This window comes from Nicotiana tabacum, chromosome 12 (genome assembly GCF_000715075.1).
Source record: "Nicotiana tabacum cultivar K326 chromosome 12, ASM71507v2, whole genome shotgun sequence".
Classification (NCBI taxonomy): domain Eukaryota; kingdom Viridiplantae; phylum Streptophyta; class Magnoliopsida; order Solanales; family Solanaceae; genus Nicotiana; species Nicotiana tabacum.
In genome coordinates, this window is record NC_134091.1 from 49,615,183 (window position 1) to 49,622,849 (window position 7,667).

The window sequence follows — 7,667 nt, forward strand, 5'->3', positions numbered from 1 at the left end:
ACTTTTCGCCCCGGGGATTCAGCATTTTTTCAGTAATACAGGGCGCCAACCCCTGGCTACATTATCCTTTTTAGTAATACAGGGCGCCAACCCCTGGTTATATTATCCTTTTCAGTAATACAAGGCGCCAACCCCTGGTTACATTATCCTTTTCAGTAATACAGGGCACCAACCCTTAGTTACATTATCCTTTCCAGTAATACAGGGCGCCAACCCCTGGTTACATTTCCTTTTCAGTAATACAGGGCACCAACCCCTGATTACCTTTCCTTTTCAGTAATACAGGGCTCCAACCCCTGGTTATATTTCTTTTTCAGTAATATAGGGCGCTATCCCCTGATTACATTTCCTTACCAGTATAGGGTACACCAATCCATGATCTCCTTACCAGTATAGGGTACACCAATCCCTTGTTGTGTTCTCCAACATAGGATACACCACTCCCTAGTTGATTTGATTTTAAATGCAGGATATACCACTCCCTGGTATCATTGCCAATATAGGGTATCCCATTCTCTGACCACAGTTTTCCAACATAAGGTACACAAATCCTTAGTTGAGACATTCTTTTGGGACAATAAAAAAACAAGATCATCATGACCTTTTCAGGGTACACCATTACTTTTTTTTATTTGCTTTCAATAAAGAAGTAGTTTAGAATTTTGTTACAATAACTCACGAAATTTTCTTAGTGAAAACTGGGGCAGAAAAATTTTGTTCGTTTGTTTGTTGTAATGTCTGAGCAGGTTTTACCTCGAGACACAAGGTTCGAGATGAACAAAAGAAGAAGTTTGAATCCACAATAAAGAAAAGAAAAGGAAAAAAAAAGTGAATCCAAATGCAGAAGTAGATGGAAATGATATGGACTGCTCAAAACATGACTGAAGTTACGAGCTTCACATTTCCCGTTTTGCTCAGAAGAAGCCGTAGAAGAATGAACTAGCACCTACAACTAGCAAGCATCAAGGTTCAGATCAGAGTCTGCATGAACAACCAGTCAAGACTCAAGATCAAGGTTCAGAAGACTTATAAATAGGAATCTTGTAACTTATAACTGATAGGCTTGTTTAGTTCCTTTAGATTTTGATGTAATAACAGGGCCACGGACCGAAGCCTCGACGGAACCTAGCTCGACTTTCAAACTCATCACTCCATCATTTTTCTTGAACTACACGCGACCTGATTTCCTTATAACCCCGGATATTTAGGTTGTCCAAAACCAGGACTCGGTTGCACCTTTTTCTTTTATTTTCTTCCTCTTTTGAATAACGATATGGTCAAAACTTAGTCACATGGCTCACTTTATCTTTGCCTGAAAACTTTTAATGTTTCCAAGCAAAGTGGGGCATGTTATGAGCACCTAATTTTTGACCGTGCTTGAATATTTCCCGTTTCCCAGGCATGTCCCCACTCAACTTTTCTTTGTCCCCCATGCTTGTCCCCCATACTTGTCCCCCATGCTTTGTCTCCCCCACACTTTGCTCCCTACTCCACTCTCCATTGTGTCCCCCATGCTTGTCCCCCCACACTTTGCTCCCTACTCTCTCTATTGTTCCCCATGCTTGTCTCTTATCACAAACCCCATACCCTATTTTCAGCTATAAAACACACACATAACACACAAAAAAGAGGAGGAACTAGCAAAGAAAACGAACTGCAAATCCAGCCCTAAAACTCCCTCAAAACAGCTCAAAAACGAGCTGAAAACAGCCCAAAAAACGAGCTGAAAACCAGTCCACCCACAGTTGCCGATAACACCCCAAAGCAGTCACTTTTCACCAGTTCAACACCCCCAAAAATCAGCTAGAAATCCAGCCCCAAAACTCCCTCAAAACAGTTCAAAAACGAGCTAAAAACAACCCAAAAAACGAGCTAAAAACCAGTCCACCCACAACAGCTGATAACACCCCAAAACAGTCACTTTTCTCCAGTTCAATACCCCCAATAATGAGCTGGAAATCCACCCCAAAACCCACCTGAAAATAGCCTTGAAGTAGCCATGAAAACCAACTGAAACTTCACTCGAACCCACACTTGAAACCAATAGAAAATCACCTCAAAACAGCCTCCAAACTCCACCATAAAATAGCCTATTTTGACATCCAAAATCGTCGTCCAAGCTCAGTCGAGTTGAATCCGTTCGAGGTCAGTGTCGAGGCTCTCTGGTTGGTGTGTCATGGTCGTTCCAATTGCCAAATCAAAAGCCCAGATTCATGTAAAGGTTCATTTTTTGCCTCACCTTTGATTAATATTATAACTTTTGAAGTTTTATAATGCATGTTTGAATGAAATAGTGTTGTTAATGAGCATCTGTATATATGTGTGTGACAAACTTGAGTTGATCTTATTTCTCGCATTAGTACTTCTTATATGGAGGAGTACCTACAGAAGATCCATTCTTTTCCTCTTTACAAAGTTAGTTGTGCAATTTGAAATGAATTTCCTGATTGGTTCTTATTTGACATACTTTATTTATTGATTGTATTTGTATGCCTTGAGATGATCTGTTACTTCACTTCTAGTTGATGTGGGTCTTCATTCCACTATTGTCATGAATGTGGAGTTACTGTTTAATGCTAAAAGTATGGGGTCATATGAATTTTTCCAATGAATTAGTGGCGTTGGGATTTAATAATCGAATTGGGACGTTTTGGTTTAGGAATAGGAAGAAAAGAAGCCATCAGTTGGGTCTGAATTTTAAAGTTTAGTTCTTTCACATACCTAGAGCTTAGCATGGTCTTAGCATAATTTTGGCACGGCCAAAAAAAAAAAACGAAATACAAAGCTGGCTTACTTTAGTTGTTAAATAATTGCCAATCATCTCCATTTCTTGGCTGATTAGCTCAATGATTAAGTTAGATCATTTCTTCGCAATAAATTCATAATTCACAACCTTATAATAATCTCAAAGTTTCAAGAAGAATAATGAACACCATTAGAGTGTTTTAAGGCGCGCTTTTAATTAGTTTATCGCGATTATGTATACGTTCGCATGACATAATTGTGATTTCCAAAATTAAAACCGAAGTATGTGTTCGCGCAACTTTGGCCAAAAATAATCTTAGTAAATAATAAAGCGTGATTAATTGTGTACACGTACGCGTGATATGATTTCGACACAATAAACAAAACGGATTCACACATGATTCGTTTCAAATATAATTCCATATTTTAATAATTAAAAGAGAATAGATAAAACATGATAACCAATAAATCACAGTTTATCCAAAATTTATTCAAGCCAAATTCTAGTCAATGAAGCGACCGTGCTAGAACCACGGGACTAGAGGAATGCCTTATACCTTCTCCCCGGTCAACAGAATTCCTTACTCGGACTTTGTTTTCGCAGACCAATAATAAAAGAGTCAAACCTTCCTTTGACTAGGGATTCAAATAAAAGGTGACTTGGAACACCGGCAAAAAATCAATTCCAAGTGGCGACTCTGTAAATAAAATAATCCCTATTTCAAAAATTATCACTTTAATTGGAAAAACTCTTTAACCCACAATCCAAACACATTATCGTTTTGAGAGGCATAAAAAGGGTGTGACACCACTAGTAAGGACATAAATTCTTTAATTATTCTCTAGTTACTTCGGCAAAATACCAAGGTATAAAAACTTAAATTCCCAACATGTCCCTATATTACTTGTTTGAAGAGCGATAAGGGTTTAAGTTATATTTATGTAATCCCCGATAAATTGTGGGTTTATATTATCTCATGTTTGATACAATTTCTTATTCTGTGATTAGCAATTTTAAAATTATTTATATCACAATTGTGTGGTATTATTTTTATACCATACAATCTGCGTCAATCATGTTGTTAAATTGCGCAGCTTCTAAAACTAGATGCAGGTTGTTTCGCTTAAGTCGTCACTAAAGCGTGCGACCTAGTGTCTTGGGTTCCACTCAAGGGCGAAGCTATATTATCCTATGTTTGATATAATTTTTTTACTTCTTTTTCTTTCAAGTTTAAGCATCCTGGGCTGTACTAGTCAAAAAGAAAAAGTACTTGGCACTAAACAAATCCCTTTGGCGAACTGGTGTTTAAATTTTGTACCCGTTTAAAAACCTTTTGTAAATATAGTCCCCTTTGTTTATGACAAGATTTTCGCATCATGTGAGCACGGAGGAGATTTTCCTTTTAGTAGAGGTGTATACAGACACTGCTGAAGAAGATAAGAAATAATTAAGTAAAGCAAGCACAAATAACAACAAGCAGAACAACATTTAAATGGACAACGAAATTTAAAAATCATCAGTATATCTGTTGTTGTTACCCCCTAGAGCGTAGTTGAATTCCGTTGCAAAAAGCAAGTTCTACGACCAATCCAGCAGTAATAACTGAAGCAGCAGAAAGCAGTGGATTTATGATAAGTTGCTCGTACCCAAAAAAAAGAAAAAAGGGTTAATGATACATCAACCAATGAATTATGACTACATTATTCCCTCGCTAGGACTCATCCAATCGAAGTAACTACAAACTTCGGATTGAAGTGGCAGTGTTGGACATGGAGTTCAAATAAAAAAGAAAAGGAAATGCATTGTACTATGAAACTGGTTGGAATGCTAAACGGTTTCCTGATGAATTACAGTAACAGTAAATATGGCTTGAGAAAAGCAACCGACAAGTTTTCAGTTAAAGAGATCAGTAATTTTTGGGAGAAACAAAAATATTAATTATAGTTGAGTGTTTCCTTAGATATGCTGTTCACACTATCAACAGTTGAAGTGTTTTTCTGATGCATTAATATCTTCGTGGGAGAAGAAGTTCAAAGTATATTAGTACATGTAAGTTCTCTTGAAAAAGTAACAAACAAGTTTTTGAAACGATGAGATTAGTATTTTTGGGGATATAAAACCATTAAGTCTACTTAAGTATCCCTTGTTATGCCTTTCACACCATTCTGCAGAGGTTCATGTATCAACAATGATGCATTAATTCTTGAAAAAGCAACAGGCATTTTCTTAGTCAATGTGATCAGTGTTATAGTAGTTATTTGATTGATGTTTATCTTTAAGTGGTTTATATATATATAATTAAAGCTCATAAATGATCAAATAACATGTATAAATAGCAGTATCCCAGCAGACTTTATAAACTACACCTTCTAGGAGAAAACCTCAAAACCTATATCTCCTTACTTTACTATAGCCACGACATTTCAGCAAACCATGAATGACTCTTCTTCTAGTGAATGTTCACTACAAGTTCTTGATCCCAAACATCTTGCAGTGGTTGAGCAACAAGACTCAGGATTTCATTTTCATGCACCTATTGATTCATCTTTCGATGATATAATTCGAACACTCCTTAATTGTGTGGACAAGCTTAGGCACCTCAACATCATGGAGGAAGGCATTCAGCTGCCTATACTATTGTAGTAGTCGGCGATCAGTCTTCCGTAAAGTCTTCCTATTGTGTGCTTGAATCACTTTCTAGAGAGAAAGACATTTGTTCTAGAGTGCCTCTCATTATGATGCTCCAAAATCACATTGAGTCAGAGGTTCACTTGGAGTACAATGGAAAATCAGTTCCAACCGATGAAGTTCATGTTGCGGAGGCCATTGTTCTTGCAGCTAATGAGATAGCTGGACATGGTAAGGGAATATCCAAGATTCCTCTAACTGTGATAGTGAAAAGGAATGGTATTCCTGACTTGACTATGGTGCATTTCCCCAGAATATCTAGTGTCCCCGTTCACAGACAACCAGAAGAGATATCTTCGAACGAATTTCAGATATTATTATGAAACTATATAACACCTGAGGAAAGCATCATTTTGTATGTTCTATCAGCCACTGTTGATTTCCATACTAATTGTGAGTGCATTAACATGTCCAAGAAGGTGGACAAACATGGGTAAAGTACTCTAGCAGTTGTGACACAGGTTGATAATGCTTCTAAGGGGTTTCTTGAGAAACTTACTGAAAATGTTGTGAATATAGGACTTGGTTATGTTTGTGTTAGGAATAGGATTGGGAATGAGTCTGCCCGTAGCGAGGAGGACTCATGTACTATTACCCAGGATGGACATATCCATGGTTCGCATTCCTATTCTGGCACATAAGTTGGTGCAAATTCAAGCAAACATCATTACCGAATGCTTGCTGAATGTTGTGAGAAGGATTACTTCTCCGAATGAGTTACTACAGAATTCGGGTTCTGTTGCTGAAGCTTTGGCTGCATTCATGCCAATTCGTAGTTTGGCTAAGAAGTCTCTGAAGAAAATTTTTCATAGAGTAGATTTGGAGGAGTACATTGAAGATTTTGAAATGCAATGCGCTGCTAGATGGTCTGAGTTTCTTGATCTTGAACTCCAAGAATACTCTGCTGAGCTACATTCAAAATACTCTTATAAAGAGTATGTCTACTTGATGGATGAGCTCATGTTTTTGAAGGAAGCATGTGGGATTAGATTGCCTTTAGAAAGAATTGATGTTAGATTGCCAGATGTCCTCCCACATGCTGTTTTTCTTAATTTTTTGCAGAAAAAGGTCAGAGAGATTTCTACAACTGGGGAGGAGTTTGTTGGAAAAGTGTGGAACTGTGTAGAGTGATGCATCATTCCTGGAGTATTTCATTAGGAGGGCAGTGCAAAATTTGATTTCTAGGAGGAAGGATGAATCGGTTGATTGGGTTCGGGAAATCATTGGGACGGATAAGCTGACTGACCTTATTAGTAACCCTGAGTATGTAGCTACTTATAGCAGGTTCATGGCTAAACAATGGCATTTTATCAAGTTTTGGAAATCTTCTCGAGGGAAATCAAAACTGAAAATAAACCTCAAAGGATCTGGAGTAATTAGTGTTTTAGTATTGAGGAAGCATCGTAAAGATTTTGTGCAGCTAGCTTTTGAATTGAATATGAGAATGGCTGCATACTGGAAAATCGTGTTCAGTCCTGAAAAATTGGGTAACCACAGGATCAACGTGGATATTGGTAATGATTTGATGGCAGTACTGCACATGAGGTTCACTGCATTCTGGCTAACTGTTTTCAGTATTGAAAAGATAGTTAACTATGAGAGTGAGAAGGAGATTCTTAAAGATCTGATTGCATCCTATGGTGGTAGCTTTGAGAGTTTGCTCGAGGAATTATTGGTTGCAGAGAAACACTTTAGCCTTAAAAAGAGAGGAGTCGAAAGAGATGGTGGCGAAAATCATGGACAGGATTGCTCTTCATGTTGATGATGAAAAGGCTTAAACAAGTGTTTGGTGCTTTTGGACAGCATGTTTATTCTGGTATTATGATATAGTTCTGCAGATGATTAGTTAAAGTTGAAAAGTTTAGTGTCTTTCTATTAAAGATTTTGATTTTGTGTTTCGTTCCTTCTTATGATGCTTAAGATTAATTCTGCTTCCAGTTTCATTTGCATATCACTTTCAATGGATGTGTATTTGCAATCTCTATTACTTAAGTACTGGCAATTTTCAGTAAGCTAAAGTCTGAAGTACTATTTTCTCCTTCAGTTCACTGATATGTAGATTTATCTTTGAGAACTTACAATGACATTTTCATTTATGTGACAGTGGATTTCTGAATGTTTCAAAATTTACTGTTGAATACTATTGGACTTTTTGTGGAAGTGGTCTATAAGAAAGTGGTGTCAATGCAGTTTTTCATATGGTAATGGTATAGATTTGTTTTATCAACTTTCA

At 37.2% G+C, this 7,667-nt stretch overlaps 1 pseudogene; it reads left to right on the top strand.

Annotated features, from left to right (window-relative positions):
* Positions 1 to 5,034: 5,034 nt before the first annotated feature.
* On the top strand, positions 5,035 to 7,335 carry LOC107820460 (dynamin-related protein 4C-like; annotated as a pseudogene).
* The last annotated feature ends 332 nt before the right edge of the window (positions 7,336 to 7,667 follow it).